Source organism: Onychostoma macrolepis, chromosome 15 (assembly GCF_012432095.1).
Source record: "Onychostoma macrolepis isolate SWU-2019 chromosome 15, ASM1243209v1, whole genome shotgun sequence".
NCBI classification, from domain to species: Eukaryota; Metazoa; Chordata; class Actinopteri; order Cypriniformes; family Cyprinidae; genus Onychostoma; species Onychostoma macrolepis.
The window spans coordinates 7,193,672-7,211,435 of NC_081169.1; the positions used below are offsets into that span (position 1 = coordinate 7,193,672).

The 17,764-nt window shown below is 39.2% G+C and overlaps 1 long non-coding RNA gene across 1 annotated transcript; it reads right to left on the bottom strand.

The window, feature by feature from the left end:
- Positions 1–11,414: 11,414 nt before the first annotated feature.
- LOC131520817 (uncharacterized) lies at positions 11,415–13,292 on the bottom strand. The gene is made up of 4 exons (XR_009266141.1): positions 13,016–13,292; positions 12,881–12,931; positions 12,288–12,532; positions 11,415–12,093 (listed from the first exon to the last, which is right to left on the bottom strand). It is a non-coding gene; the product is annotated as an uncharacterized LOC131520817 (long non-coding RNA).
- Between the last annotated feature and the right edge of the window lie 4,472 nt (positions 13,293–17,764).

Consider the following 17,764-nt stretch of genomic DNA (forward strand, 5'->3'; position numbering starts at 1 on the left):
ACAGCGCTGTGTTTGCTTGGAGATGCACAGCTATGACTTTTTGGAACTATTTTCATTTACGAAATAGAGCACAATCAGACAACAGTGTTCGTAAAATGTAAATCACTTAACCTATGTATAAAATCAAAACTGTATAAAACGGTTGTATGCATTCAATTTCACATTTTCAAACTCCCTTTATAATTATTAAAAAGCTGTCTCACAAACTTCCATTTTAATTAATGAAGCTCTCTACACTGTACACTGAAACTATTATTTACATCGTCTCTACACTTTGTTTGTTATAATGAATGACAAAAACTGCAGTCTGCTTTCACAATCTGTTCTGTGGCCCTGTCCCAAATCACACCCTAAACCCTCACAGTCTTCCTCTGAGTCTGCACTTTCGTGACTTAATGTCGTTTTGACTGTTGGGTAGAAGTCTGCTGTGGAGCTCACCTCGGTGCAGGCTCGGCAGAAGTGCAGAAGGCACATAGGGGGCGCTTGCAAGCACCCTTCTGAACACTAAAATGACGAATGGGACACTACAGTCTTGTAAACTTAACGGACACACGCACGTGGCGGCCATTGTAAGTCCGTAAGACCGCAAGTGCACATGAATGTCCCCATTTGGGGCAGGCTTGTGAGGAGCAGGAGGTGCACCGATAGAGAAGCACATTCGAATGGGGAATCTACCAGCACATATCTATGCGCAGTAAAACCTCCAGTGTTAAATCAACACTCCCAGTGTATATATAATCCACACTCAGAGTGTTAAAAAAGTTACACTGAAGCAGTGTTAAAGTTAATGAGATAATTAGTTTAGTAATTGAGTGATGATTGAACATTAATGAAGAACACCTGCTGTTAACAAACTGAATCACTGAAAGAAAAAGAAGAACAGAAAAAAGAGACGAGACGAGCAGAAATACAAGAACTACAACTGACTTCAGCCACAGCCTTCGATGAAATCCACACAAGATAAAAGGCATTAAATCTCTCAAGATCTCAGCAGAGGATGATTAAACAACTCCACAAACAGCATCACCAGCTTCACATGTTACTAACCAGATTGACTTTAGATGTTGATGCTTTAGTTTTGTTTGAATTACCATGATCGAGGTCAGTGGTTGCTTTAGTTGGGCTCTTGTCCCTTGATTTAAAACTTCACAAATACTTTGGCTGCTGTAACTGTGTGTTTGTTTAAGGTCTGCCGTGTATTGCACGGACCTGCCGGCCCCCATGCTCCTGTAGGGAGTGCAATTATTTCCATATGAAATTAATTCCTCATGAAGCCAAAACTCAGGAACTTACACACAGATGCCATGCAATAAAACAATAAATCTTATCTGGAGAAGAGATTTTCAAAGAGAGCAAATAACACCACTCCCCTTGTTCATTTATGACCCCCTTCCACCCCCTCCCCTGCCCTCTCTGCCTCTCTGCCTCTGACTCTTTTCCCCCAAAAGGCTTCACTCAAAGTTCATTAAGAATAGGTACCACATATCATATATCTTGTGAACCTGTTGTTTTTCCCATTCATGTTTGGTATCATTTTAAAGGTCTCTGTGCGATTGGTAAATTGGTCTCAATTTCACAGCAGCCACTTGTATTATGAGAAATACTGAAAACTTAAGTGAATTCTGTACTTCGGTTGTGGGCGGTCTCCTTTCAAACTCTGATAAACATTGCTCTACACCAGGTGTGACCATTTGGGTGCGCGAGAGCAGCTCCTAAAGGAGGCTTCTCATCCCCCATACTCAGATGTAATCTGTTTTGGGGAAGAGAATAAATGTTTATGGCCCTTTTGTTCTGGTAGTATTTAAGGGAAAGTTGCAAATCACTCATTGCGATTCTGTAGCCAGATCAGTGTATTTCATATGCTCCATACTATGTATCTTCCTGAAGTCAAGTAAACATTTTACACTTAGATTCATCTTTGAACAACTGATGTTATGTATTTTCTTATTTTTGAATTGGCTTCTTATTGTTTAATTATGCAATTGGCATGACACATTTTTACCTGACTAATAATAAATTGTTATATTTGATTTATTAATTATATATAATTTTTCAAGTAGATTAATGTGTAGTGGTACTTCCGGAAATCTGCGTTCAGGACAGATCATACTGAAGCACCAATGGAGGAACCATGGGGAACCACATGAGGGGCTTCTGATTTCTGACTGTCACTGGCTTAACACGATGTAGCTTTCGTGGTTATAGGAAAAAATACACTTTTTTTTATGAGTATGCAGGCGCAGCTCACTTAAAGGTATTATAACCACTTTGCACCCTCTGAGTAAGTTCGGAACTGGCGAGTTTGTGTCCGTGGGTTCACTATCGGCCGAAGTATAATTCCTGTGCAGAAACCTGGTCCCTAATGAACGAAGATTTGAAAGTATGGGATTTCCAGAATAATCAAATATCTAAATTAATATAAGAATATTGATCAATTTAATGATCACTTGAAATTGGAGTCAGATTGAACACGGAGCTAGACTAAAATTGAAACTAAATCCAGATAAATTCAGAGGCGCAAATAAAAGACCGAACATGCATTAAACCTTCGACCAGGCCACTGGATTCCGCTGTTTGGGCTAGCGGGTGGATCCTTACACTCCGGACCCGCCGCAATGTGGTTCGTGGCCTATTCGGGGTGAGGCCCACAGCCGCCAGCGTGCTACATCTTCTCCCACGTGGACGTCGAGGACTTCTCCCGTTGAGGAGACCGTCGCTGCGCACCTGTGTCCTGCAGCAGCCAAGACCCATAGGCTCGGACATCAGCCTCCCCTCAAAGCATGCAGGACCACCGCCCACCTCCCTAATAAAGCCTATGCGTCTAATGGCAGTGCTGCAGGTTTTTCAGGTGAAGCTCCTGCAGGCAGCAGAGCCCTCTCTGCGGATGCCATTGCAGATCTGCGCGCGGCGACTGACTTTGTGCTGATGGCAATGATGTGAGCTGCCCAGGCTGTGGGTAAGGCCATGGGTTTTATGGTTGTCCTTTAGAGGCACCTATGGTTAAACCTGGCTGACCTCAAGGATGCTGACCGTAAAGTGCTGCTGAACGCTCCTGTGACTCCCTCCGGTGACGCCGTGGAGTCCATTATTGAACGCTTCGCGGAGGCTCAAAAGTGCGCCAAAGCCATGAGTCACGTGATGCCAAGGTGCGCTTTCCAGCAGCAGACAGCGAGATCCAGATCCTCGTCGGCACATGGCTCTTCCCAGTGGAGGGATTACCCCAGGCCAGTGACTGTGGCTGCGACTGCTACTGCCCCTCTTCAGCAACAAGGTGGTAAAATTGCTGTTATTGAAGTAAACACTCCTTCAAATATCCATCATTTTTACCCTTGCATTGGTAAAATTATTTTGCATTGCACTGCAAACATCATTAACACCTTTAACTTGTCAATGCTGGCAAATTACCATGGTATAAGTGGGATAATGCACGGCTAGCTGTGCATGAAATGATTTTAATGCACTCCGCGGAGGCAACCACCCTCCACTTCGTGTCGGGGGGTTCTTGTCCTCCACATTGTGCATTAAAATTGTTTAATGCACAACTAGTCATGCATTATCCCTTACATAAACACCACTGGTACTGACTCTTACAAACACCTCCAAATCACGCTTCCTTAGCAGCCATCCATCATAAAACACTTCCAAGGTAAGAATTTTGTCAACTTAGCGACCACACTGAAATGTGTTTAAAAGATCATCTTCTCGATTGGCACATCAATTGCTTCAAAATGACGGCTGTATTTTGGGCCCTGAAATGCTTCCTGCAGCAGTTAAGGGGCTACCATATCCTAGTGAAGGTAGAAAACAATGTGGTAGCCTCGTACATAAATTGCCAAGGTGGACTGCGTTTGCGTTTTTCACTCACCAGCCAATTTGTTGTGTTCTGCCGCATCTAGTGTAGATGGCATCACTGATCATAATGGGTTCTATTGTATTTTTTCGTGCCGCTCACATCCAATGTAGACACGGTGTGAGTCTTCAGTCGTTTTTCAACTCTCCGTTATTGCTTCAACACAAAGGAAAGAAGTGTGCCCGCCGCACTGTTATTTGTCAGGTATGTTCAAGTAAGCTAGATATGTGCAGATGCTGCACAATCAGGCTGTATTCAATACATCATGATGACTCACAAATTCAGTATTTGTGCTAAATCTTGGCTTAAATGATCTTGCCCAAGGAATTAATGTTTGAACATAATTACAAAAAGTGACCTGCCAAATCAGCTAGTGATTTGACAGCGTTAACCGCCACAGCTGATGGTTGGTGTTAATTTCAGGCACTGGCTGTCTGAAAAGGCTAGTGCAGCAGGTTCTGCTTTGGGCACAGGACAAATTCCTGTCCCTCAGGGTGATTTACTGTATGTTCTGGGGCATATGAATGTGGGAGCAGAATTGCTGTCCAGACAATCTGTAACACACGGGGAATGGAAACTCCACCTACACCTATTGCTACAATTTATAGCAATATTTTCAGCATTTCTCAGAGTTCGGGTTTCAAGTATAATTCGTTCGAAGTAATGGTGCTTCATGTAACGTTATCCAAAGAAACAAGTGTTAAAGATAAATCCCCTGTGATATTTGTACTGGCTACTGTATACAGGCGTAACGTTGCCAACGAAATGTGAAACGTGTGGATCCATGTGCAAAGCTTTATTAAACAAAGGCATGGTCAAAACACAGGCAGGGTCAAACAACGGCAAGCAGGTATGGCATGGGCAAGACACAAAGTAATCCTAGGACAAGCATGGGTCGATGATCGGCGAACAATATACAACAAGGCAAGGCAGAGAGATAATTCAGGTACAAGGGCAATAATCCAGGTGAGGCATAAACAGAATGGTGAGACAGGGGTAAATACAGGGAACACAGACTAGAAAACAATAAACAGGTTATGTATCGCAGCTAACACTAGGGGAGTGATAAACGCAGAACAATACTGGGAACAGAACAAAAACACAGAATGGCACGGCAGCTAACGCTAGAAGAGAGCTATACACAGATCAATACTCAGCAAACTGTGAATGGAAGTCCAATGTTTATATAGAGTGTGTGATTGTGCGATAGTTCTCAGGTGTGAGCGTGTGATCAGTGCAATCAACTGTGTGTGTCGTCAGTGCAATGGCTGATGGGAAATGTAGTCTGCTGAAGTGCAACAGTAGTGTGGTGTAAGAGTCCATGTGATGAGCGAGTGAAATCTGGTGGTGAGTGAACGGAAGTTCATAGACCGGATTCATGACAACAGGCCACCAGGGTACCATACAGACTTTATTAAAGAATTTACTGATGTGCTGGCTGCAGATAAAGTCCTAATTGTTGGTGATTTTAATATCCATGTTGATAATGAAAAAGATTTGTTGGGATCAGCATTTATAGACATTCTAAACTCTATTGGTGTTAAACAACGCGTGTCAGGACCTAGTCATTATCGAAATCATACTCATTTAATACTGTCACATGGAATTCATGCCAGTGGCATTGAAATTTTGCAGCAGAGCGATGATATCTCAGATCATAATCTAGTCTCCTGTATATTCCATATAGCTAAAGCTGTAAAGCCAACTCCTTGTTACAAACATGGCAGAACCATCACTTCTACCCAGTGGCGGAAATGGCCATAATTCACTGGGGGGACTCAAACTTTTTGTATAAACGGGGATGGGGAATTATAAATAGATTATTTATAATCTATAATAACATTTATTAACAACGTATTTAATATTTTCTCTAAAATATTTTGTATATCTTGTATATTTAGACAAGCACCTGCAATTCTGGCCAAATTAAAGATACGTAGTGTGTGAATTTGCACATATTACTTTGCAAAAACGTTTGCAGTTAGTTTTTAATATTACATTCTTGAGGACTCTATGCTTACATTTCTTTTCAGGAGCACTAGTGCGCCTACTTAAAAAAATAAAAAATAGGAACAGACCTTCTGATTAATGACAGGAGGGTCATTCCTGGGATTCGGTAACATTTCAACTTTTTCAACTTCTAAATACCCCACATCATTAGGCACATATCAAACCTCCAAAAAATATTCATCATATTTTAATATATCATATTCAAAATATCATATTTTCCCACCTCAGGCATTAAAGACCTTTTATCAATTTGAGTTTTTTTCCAGCTTTTGTTTTTCTCAGCCCTGTAATGGACAAAATGGGATTGGTTTAAAATGGATTTTACACAGAAATTGTTATAAAACAAACATCTACCTACTGCTCTTGTGTCCCTGATAACAATTTCATGATAACATTTATCATCATTATCGCATTTTTATAGGACTGAAGCCAAAAATACACAAATTGTGTGTCTACAGTCTCTTTATTTTTGTAAAAAATATTTTTAATTTAAAATTTTAACTAAAAACACAATTTTTTTTGTTTTAGCCCTTAACATGTCAGATGGTAATCAGCAAGAAATACAATTGTTCTTAATTGTCTTCCCTATATTTTTCTAAAAATATTAATGTGACAAGGTGTGATGGGGTTGAAGACTGTAACACATTTGAAGGGATACATTGCCTTAAATTAAATTGTTTCTGGGTCAACATATCTGCATGGCCAACATTGTCTTTCTGCTGCAAATGTGGGCACAATTTCTGATGTATGATGCTTGTCCACGTTTAAGTGGACATATTATGTCAAAAATTCTATTTAAAACAAAAATATGAGTTGTCATGATTTTGGAGTATATATATTTACTGAAACCATAACTATTTTATATTTTTTCATTAAAATTATTAATAAATGAAGCAAATAACTCAACCCTGTCACAAGTTTACAACCCTGTAACAATGAGAAATACATATATTTGTGATGGGGTTGTGGTTTTTCACACAAAATGGCCACTGCTCATCATGTAGTGTAGGAGAGTAGACCATATTGTCACGAATCTGGTCTGCACTTCCGTCCATTCACCACCAGAGGTCACTCGCTCACCACATGGACTTTCACACCACATGGACTCCATTTCCCATCATCCAACACTGATCACAGCTGTCACCAATCACTCATTGCACTAATCACACGCACACCTGATCCCATGCACATACTGATCACACACGCTTTATAAGCCTTGGACTTTCTCTACCTCTCTGCCGAGTATTGAATGCGTTTACCGCTCCCCAAGCCGTAGCAACTCTACAGAGCCCGTGTTTCCTGGATTAACCCTTTGCCTAGCCCCTTTGGATACTGTTCGCTGTCGACCGACCTTCGCTTGCCCTAGGATTACTCTTTGTCTTGTCCCTGCCATACCTGTTTGCCATTGCTCGACCCTGCCTGTATTATGACCATGCCTGTAAATAAAAGCTTGCAATTGGATCCGCACGTCTCACGTCTTGTCAGCCCCGTTACACATATATGGCAGCAATAAAATAAACACATTGTATATACTTATGAAAATAAAATGTTGTAAAAGTAATAATTTTCCATCTTAATTTTATATGACGGTGTTGAGTTGTTAAGCTTGCCCTCCCTGACCATAACATGCCTCAAAAATATGAATAAAAAGTATGGTATCACTAACAATTTTCTGCAGCACTATTAAAGAGACCTGAATGAAGTTCAAAAAACGCTGCACTCCTCGTTCACCCCAATCCCGAACTACCTTTCGTCGTAGAGGTACCTCTCCATGGACCTCTCCACCAGTCGCCTCTACCACTCCACCTGCCAATCCGCCGGGCTGTCCCCCGGATCACCAGTATGTCCCTAGAACCCAACGCATCCCGCTCATCCATACCAACCATAACTCCCTTGGTACTGGCCACCCAGGGGCCAACGCTACTCTCTCGCTGCTACAAGATCGCTTCTGGTGGCCCAATATGGCTAGGGATGTGAGAAGGTTCGTCCAGGGCTGCCCTGACTGCGCCATCTCCAAAAGCTCCCGTCATCTCCCCACTGGCAAATTACTTCCACTACCCATACCTAACCGCCCTTGGTCACACCTAGGAGTGGATTTCATCACCGATCTACCAGCCTCTGATGGTAATACATGTATCTTTGTCATCATCGACCGATTCTCCAAGTTCTGTCATCTTATACCCCTCAAAGGCCTTCCCACAGCACTACAAACAGCAGAACTCCTGTTCAACCACATCTTCCGCTATTATGGTATACCTGAGGACATAGTATCAGATAGAGGACCGCAATTCATCTCTCGTGTCTGGAAGGCCTTCTTCTCCCTCCTGGGTGTGACCGTAAGCCTATCTTCTGGCTACCATCCGCAGTCAAACGGGCAGACCGAACGCAAGATTCAGGACGTGGGACGCTTCCTAAGAACCTTCTGCCATGGTCGCCAGGACTCTTGGAACCAGTTCCTAGGCTGGGCCGAGTACGCCCAGAACTCACTACGTCAGAGCTCCACTGGACTCACTCCCTTCCAGTGCATACTCGGTTTCCAGCCTCCCCTGTTCCTTTGGTCAGGAGAACCGTCTGAAGTCCCCGCCATCGACTACTGGTTCCGAGAGAGCGAGAGAGTCTGGGACACCGCACACCACCAACTCCAGCATGCAGTGCGCAGACAAAGGATGGCAGCAGACCTCCGAAGATCCGCCAATCCCGAATACCAACCCGGGCAAAAGGTCTGGCTCTCCACAAGGGACATCAAGCTGCACCTGCCTAGCCGAAAACTTAGTCCCAGATTCGTTGGCCCCTTCACTATCCTGGAAAGAATCAACCCAGTCACGTATAAACTACAATTGCCTCCACATTACAAAATTCACCCCACTTTCCATGTGTCACTACTCAAAATCTCGACGCCGTGGCGGTAAACTGGAATACCTCGTGGACTGGGAGGATTACGGTCCTGAGGAACGCTCATGGGTACCTAGGGATGACATTCTGGACCCGACACTCCTCGAAGAATTCCACTCAACACACACCGATCGCCCAGCACCCCGAGGCCGGGGTAGACCACCACGACGTCGAGGGCGGCCCTCAGGAGCGGGCCGTGGAGAGGGGGGTACTGTCACGGATCGGTCAGGCCCTACGCCCCAACAATCACAACGATCCACATCACCCGAGTACTAATCACGCTCACCTGCACCCTATCACATCAGTCATCAACGCCAATATATAAGCCATCACAACAGTCACTCACGCTGTCCGATCTCGTAACTACGACATGGACTCTGCTCCCCACTATCCAAGTGTTGAGTATATACTTCGCTGACTAACTTACCTCTGTGTGCCTTACCTCCTTGTGTCCTCCTCTCCTCCCAGATCATCTGTTTTGACAACCCGAACGTCTCCGAAGATTTCCTCCTCTCGTCATTGCTGCTGCCCTGTGGAAAGAACGACATTACTATTGACCTCCTCTCCCATCGGATCTCTCTAGTGAACTCTATTACTGACCTCTTGATGTTTATCCATCACTCCTACCACCTTCAGCATTTCAATAAACATTTACGTACTGCCACTTACCTTTGTGTCCGGACCTATCTGTTACACGCATCTTCTCCAAAAAATGTATTGTGACAGGAGTGGGGTGCAGATGGGTAATTATGTCTGCAACCCACTTATTTGAAGCCTTTTTTTTTTGTTTTCCAATAAATAAAATGGGCTTGTAACCCACTGCCTCCAGTTTCCGCACCTGAAATGAACAAAATGTTCATGTAGTGACTGCATAATGTGCAGTTACTACACATTAGTTAAACCCACTGAATTATTAGATACATTAGTACTGTATAAAGCAATTTTATTTTAAGGTCATTTAATGGACTTTAAATTTAATCTTTTTGTTTTTTATACGATCAAAGTTCAATTTCAGATAAGGCCAGAGGTACTCTTTCAGTTTCTACCATTTCCAACATGACTGACTCATTATTTGACAGAGAACACAACTTATTGTTTCTCTTTAGCACAATTTAAAGACAAAGAGTCTTCCTTGTATGACATGAGACTAAGTTTATAAAGGCCACATCATACTGCTAACAGTCTATGATATTTACTATGTGACAAACATGGGCTTTCAGTTACACTTCAAATAACACTTATGAAAAATTTGCATTTTACTTACTGCAATACGGGCAGAATCAATTATGCGCTCAACATTTCTGCTTTTCTTGACAGATTGCCCCCACTGGCTATCCAGTGACACCACTTTGTCATTTATTTTTTGTTTTGTCGACAGACTTCCAAAGCAGACATAACAACTTTTCCTGCTTGCCTGATTGGGAGTCTGGCAAGATGGGCAGGGCCGGAATTTGGGCCTCGTCATAACTTGACAAGAAATATAAAGTAGAAATATGCACAAAAACAAAAAACAGACAGACAATGTGTTAAAATAGCGTTTTTGTAGGACCTATTGAGAGAAACAATGGACAGATATAACAATGTAAATAGAGAAAGAGACAGAGCGAGCTACAGAGAGACAAGTACAGGTTAACAAGACAGACGTGGCTCTTAAAAGTGCTTTGGTTTGTGTGTGTGTGTGTGTGTGTGTGTGTGTGTGGAGGGAGGTTAAAATAAAGGAGAATGTTGGAAGCTCGCATATCTACTTTATATGTGTATTGCAGTAAGCAAAAAAAAAAAAAAAAACCTGATAAGAGAGGAAAAAAAAAATATTGAACTCCTTACATTTTTACCAGTATTTTCTTCATCAGTGTTGGCAGATTGGGCAGTTTTGAGTTGTATTACGTGGAATAAAATGGGCTTGGACAGGTGGCATTTTGATATTTCTGTTGTACTCTTTTATTTCTTTAAGGCAAATGACAGACATGGAAGATGAGAGAACACTTAATTTGCTTTATTATGCCATTTGATGAGCAAATGTTATTGTTGTAGTTATGAATTAATTTGTATAGTTTATTATTGGTAAGATTTGTGTGTTTACTATATAATTTTGTGTGCATTTTGTTCAATTACTGAAAAACACACCACCCAAACACACCGAGCTAACTTACTGTAATATGGGTAACTGAACACACATCATAATTACAAATCATACAATCTCCTATGATATTACCCTGCATTATTATATGTGAAAAAAATAAACAAGCTTGAATTTAATTAGCTAACTTAAGCTAGCCGACTACACATTTGGTGCAGCACGTTATATTTTTATAATATCTGCTGTCATTTACCCCAGGTGAAAAAGAAATATATTTAAATTGTGCTTTTTCAGACACACTTAATATTTTTATATTATACTATACTAAGTGCATATTAAATGTATTATGTACATTTAATACTTCATGAACTACAGTTAGAGTATATTTGAAGCATCGTTTTAATGTGCTTCAAGTACATTTCAATTGTATTTCAGCTCATTAGAAATGCATTAGCATTACACTACTAGTATATTATATTTTTTAGTATATACACACGTACACTTTGATGTCTAGAAAACTTTAATGTATTATATATTGTGTACATTAGAAATATTCATAAAGTACATTTAAAAAGTACAGCAGCATATATACTTTGGTGAAAAACAAAAACATACTATTAAATATACTATTAAAAACATACTCAAGTACATTTTAAAACATTATACAAAAAACATTATAATAAATGAAAAAAAGACTGAAATGCTATGGAAGAGCTACCTTATCCATTTGTAGAACATTTCAGTTATACCTGTATTACTGAAAAGTACATAATTTTACATCAATGAATAAATAAAAATTACAATGCAATTTTCTAAAGAAAAAAACAAAAATTTACTGAAAAACAAAGTGCAGAGGTGAATAGATGTGTGTGCAAAGACTGAAGATGATAAAGTTCAAGGGGGGGGGGTTTGGAGGTGGACAAGGAGATGCCGTAAGGATGGTGAGAGGCAAAGGTGAGGGATGATGGCAGGATGTGGTGAAGGGATGGTGATGGGAGGATGACGATGATGCCCTGGCGGCTTAGATGGAGTTTGGCACATGGCACAGACCTAGAGCATCCCAGTGCTGATAACACACGGCGGAGTCGAGGGAGCGAGGAGCCAAGATGTAGATGGTGTGGCTGCCGACATCTGGGGGCCGACTGATGGAGACAGAGCTGGTGGATCTGAAGCCAGATACTAAGGGCCGATGGAGCGTCGTCGCAGGTTCTGGAGACCTGGGCACAGCCTAGTCATTCAGGCATACAATACTTTGCACAAGTGCCTTTAGAAAAAAACAAAACAGAAACAAAATTAGATAACAGACTTTTACATGAATGACTGAAAGGAAGCACAAATTAGCCACCTGGAATGGACACATTCTAACATTTTTCTTCCAAGATTGACAGAATCATCCTCCATTAGGCCTGATTCAAAAATCTCTATAACAGAGGTGATACAATATTAAAATATACTTACTATTCCTTTGCTTGTCTCTGCACTCAGATTTCAGTTTGTCTTCTATAGCAGCTGATCAGAATAACAACGAATGTTAATATTTCTCACACGCACAAAAAAAAGGCAAATGATGATTGGTGATTTGTTTTCTATTTAAGAATGACAGAACAATGTAGCTGGTCGGAAACCCTCCCAGCCTCAGCAGTTTCAGATGTACTGTATGGTCTTATAAGCAGCCCTTCTTATAATTTGATCTTTGTTCTTATCTGTAATGAGAAATATATATTAGAAAATAAAGTCGATAAGTTTGTCAAGCTTGAACAAATATAAAAACACCAATCAACCAACACTACCACAGTTGGGTGATCAGCTCAAGACAAAGTAACTGTATGTTCATAATCATGGTTTTTCAAAGATCATTAACCTCAATACAATGAAGCCAAATTGTTCAGGAAATCAGAAATAAATACACTTCATGTTGCAAATAAAAGAATGTCAATGTTGTACACGTTATAATGACTAATTTTATTTTATTTTTATTTTTTTTCTGCCAATGCATGTGTCAAAAACACGACTGGTACAGACAAATAACGTTAATTAAATACAAATCTTACCCGAAGTCAGTGAGATTCCAAAAGCCAGACGCCATACACGCTTGCAGAAAGCTGGTAAAAATAAGAACGTACCGCTATATTTTCAAATTAATTTCATAGTTCCCCCAAAACAATTTGAATTCTGCCATCACTCACCCTTAAGCTCCAAACCCTCCAAGACTTTCGTTCATCTTCGGAAGAAAAGCAGAGATATTTTAATGAAATCTGAGAGATTTATGTCCCTCCGATGAAAAGATTCATCAAAGATGTTCACGTTTCAAAAAGTTCATCGCAAAAAAACATCGCCAAAGAAATCCATATGAATTGCGTGGTTTTCTCCAAGCGCCCTAAAGAGACACGATCGCTCTATATAATATAATACTGTTTAAATTTAGATTTATATTCACATTCAAGGGACATCATAATCTGATTTACGAACCTTTCTGCTGCGAGCTCATTATCATACGAACCAATCAGAGACGTTCAATGGCTCTGGAACCAATCAAGTTTAGTCTGTGTTGTTTGAATTTAAAAACAAATAAACGTGTGTTTTTTTTTTTTAATTATTAATTATTTATTTACTTTAATTCAGATATGATGTTGAAATCCTTATGGGAATTTCAGAAATATATATTAGAAAATAAAGGAGTCATGCTTGAACAAATTTATAAACACCTAGCTTATTACAATTAATGTATCATGTAATGAACAACAGCCTAATCAACCAAAGTAGCATAACCCATATTAAACAAACGTATTTTAAATATTGCAATGGTTAATAATATTTTACAAAGGTTTGTACATTGTAAATGTTAAATCCCTTATATTACCAAATTACCAAATATTAAAATTATAAATACATAAATATTTAAAATATAACTATGCAGGCCTTCTGCAACAAAGTACATTGAAAACCTACTAAAAGTGTAATCATTTTGTTATGTTCTTACACAAAGTACACATAAAATATACTTTAAGTAAGGGTAACATAAGTATGTTTTCTGTAAATACACTAAAATGTCACTAAAAGTATGCTTGTGTTTAGTATATTCTTTAAAAGTGTAACTAAGAATATATTTATTAACATAGTATTTCTGCTATAATTTTTAGAAATATAGTAATAGTGTGCTTGTGTTTAGCATATTTCTTAAAAGTGTAATTAAGCATATATTTATTACCAAAGTATTTCTAGTATACTTTTTTATAAATACATTAAAAGTATGCTTCTGTTTAGCATATTTCTTAGAAGTGTAATTAAGCATATATTTAATACAAAAGTACTTCTAGTATACTTTTTAGAAATATATTAAAATGCAATTCAATATATTTTTAATGCACTTCAAATAAGCATGTTGGGAATACAAATGTATTATAAACATACTACTTGAATTTCAAGTATATTTTTAATACATTTAATACTACGTCTTTTTCACCAGGGACTGCATCACGAAACTGCTACCTTGCAATTATTAAGGTTCTAAACACAACTTCTTGACCTGATTATACAGTTTTTGTTCCGTAAATGTAAGGATTGTTCCCATCTGTATTAATTAACTGTTCTACTTACCAAGCGGGAAATTGCAGTGGACCTTGGGATCGCGCCTTACAATGACGTCAGCACCACTGATTGATTGATTTATTAATAAATAAATAAAAATAATAAATAATCAATCAATCAATCAAACAAACAAACAAACAAACAAATAGATACATAAATAATAGGTTGATTGCATCGCATTACGCTGATTAATCACTGATTAACCAAACATAATCACACCACATTAAATACGTTTATCGACAAAAATACCAGCATTACGAGGAATACACTTACTGCTGTTGCTCGCTGGAGCGTTGTTAAAGTCACCGCTGAACGCTGTTTCACAGACGCACTTTGATATCAGGCAACGCGAATCGACTCGCCCTGCCATAACTAATTTATTGCAGCCTTTTCTTTTTTATTCCTATTTATCATAGTCTCGAGTCCCATACACACTGAGGCCTGCTTTCCTGCATGACAAATGTCAACGCCGCCAGTTCCGGTCAGAAGTCTATGGGAATCCCTGCATCCCTGACGCCAAAGGGATCCTGACCAAGCTTCAATATGTGACGAGTTGGGAGTGAGAACGTGTTGTACATGTACCTTACACATTAAATACAATGTATAATTGATTCATTAAATAAGCTGTCACAGAGTATGAAATGAACACCCGCCAAACCCGCGTTAGTTCCAGGAGGAATGCCTTTGCCTAGACACAATTAATATTGATATTTTCACTATATTTAAGCTTGCAGAAATAAAGGCTACATTTGTTTACATTTTGCAGAACAGACGGAAGAAGTGCATTTGTTTCGTTATGTTCAGATGTTCGGTAGCAGTCATGTGAGGAGTTTTCTTCTCTGTGTCAGAGGTTATATACATATATGCATTTATAATACATAATTTCAGTGATGCAAATCAGAATTTTTATCAGCTGTTACTCCAGTTTTCAGAGTTGTATGATCCTTCAGAAATCATTCAAATATATTGATTTATTACCAGTGTTGTTGAAAAAACCAGCATATGGTAGTAAGGTATGTTTTGAAGCTGGGATGCTGGTTTATGCTGGTCGTTTGCTGGTTTAAGATGGTCCTTAGCTGGTCATAAGCTGGTCGGACCAGCATAAACCAGCAAAGGACCAGTTTAAATCAACTCAAACCAGCATAAACCAGCATCCCAGCTGTTTTTTTCAACAACACTGGTAATAAATCAATATATTTGAATGATTTCTGTAACAGAAATACTTTAACAGAACTATGACAGAACTATGGTTTATCTGCAATTAACAACTCATTAACAACAAATTTATATTCAAATATTTCATGCATAAAGAAATGCATCTATTCAACCTTTTTAGTGCATGAGGATGAGGAAGTTATATATGGACTTTAAGTAACAGCTGCGAATGGAACGGCTACTTTGACCAGAAGTAAGCTGTTACACCGCCGTAGCCGAGAACCTAAAAATCATTAAAACTAAGAAAATCGTTAAAATTAACTTAAGTTTAAAACATAATCAACACAGATTAAATGAAAGACTAGTGGTAGAATCGTATACTGATGGAATTAAATGGTATATATACCATAAAACGCAACATTTAACTACATAAGCTTCTCTGACAAACGCCTCGATTATTTTTATGAAGCCCCTCCCTCAGAAATACGTGATGGGCTCTGATTGGTTAGCTGGCTCAGTGTGTTGTGATTCACTAAACCGCCGAGCGTGCATCTAAATGTCCCACCCCTCAGCTCAGCGGCATGTAGCAAATTAGCTTAAAAAGGGAATTATTTATAATTAATTATAACTGGTTATAATTAATAATAAATATTTAGATTAGATCTTAGAATTAACTGTAGCAGAATCGATATTACAATTATTTGATCTGTCCTTCCACCGAGCAGACAATATAATTATTTATCAATTCTAGGAAGATTACTTTCCTGGCCAAGGAACAATAGCCTTCCTACTTGTACAGTGCTAGCAGTAGTTTAGCATGTAGCAAGGAGCAACATTCAGTGACTTTGAATTGTGAGCGGAACACAGAGACAATCAATTGTGAATATAAGGGATTTAATAAATGAAACTATAACTAACATACAAACAAACTAAGCAAAACATATATATATAGAATGAAGTAAAGTAAGGAAAAGAGAGAGAAGAGCAAAGAATGGCAGTATTTCACATCAATTAACCACAACCTAAATGAGGGGGTTCAAACTTAAACATGCATCTAATCACTTGTAAATGGTTACTTGCATTGGTTTGTTGCTGAATAAGAGTCTTGATGCGGTAGACGAGGTTCTCGATGATTTCTTTAGGAGGGATTTGAAGAAGTCCGCAGCAAGTCCACAAAGTTACTTGAAGGTAAACACTGCCAGAAGGTTAAACTCAAGAGGAGAGTTTTGGAGAGTGTTCGTCTCAAGAAGAAGAGTTTTTGAGCAATGATTAGTCTGCGTTCTGAACTTTTGATAATTCATTGCCGCACCCATTTTGTGGGTGGAGTGGCCAATCAGAGGCATGCATTTTGAGTGGGAGAAGCTTCCTTTGTCTCCGTTTATGGCCCATTTACATTTTATTGCTGATCTGGAACGCTAGTGCAGCTTTTAATTCAAAACATAGTAAGAATTGTTTGATACATTTCACGATCACATAGTGTACATCATTGTGTGAGAAATAAAGAGGAGATCATTTTGATACCAAGAAAGTAACCTCCAATTGATATTAAAGCAGAGATACACTCATACACTTGAATATAGGCATTTAACGTCTAACTAATACAAGTAAAGGGTTTTAACTAAGTTAATACAATAAGGGAATATACATACAACACATGCATATAGCAGATACATTTATAACTGCTTAATTATGGCCTAAATAGAGAAAATGTCTTTAGGTGTGTGTGTGACGTGTATTGTAAATTGTGGGGACAGACAACTGGTCTAGTGCCTGGCACGGGGGTCGTTCCCTCCTCTGTGGAATGTGTTTGAAGCTTGATAGAGACACCCCAGAGGCGACCTGTTTTAGCATCCTTTTGATAGTGATAAAGACCATGTGCAATTTAGCACCCATATAAATGTAAATGGTGAGGCCAGGTAAGTAATTTATATGCAAATGTCAAAAGGCTAAAAGGGTTTTTTAAAACAAAGTGTAATCAGCCATCACTGATCCTACACAGACGTTACAGAATCCCCCTTTTGGCTGAAGATGTTCTGAATTGAGACATCATCAGACAACAGTGGATCATGATGGTTAAATGGCAGGTGGTTTCTAATTTTCCTCAGCCTTCGGATCCTCAGCTTTGGTGTTAACCTTGGACAGGTTCAGCATTGTCTCTGCCTGGGTCCCTCTTTTTCGATGGTTCCATTTGA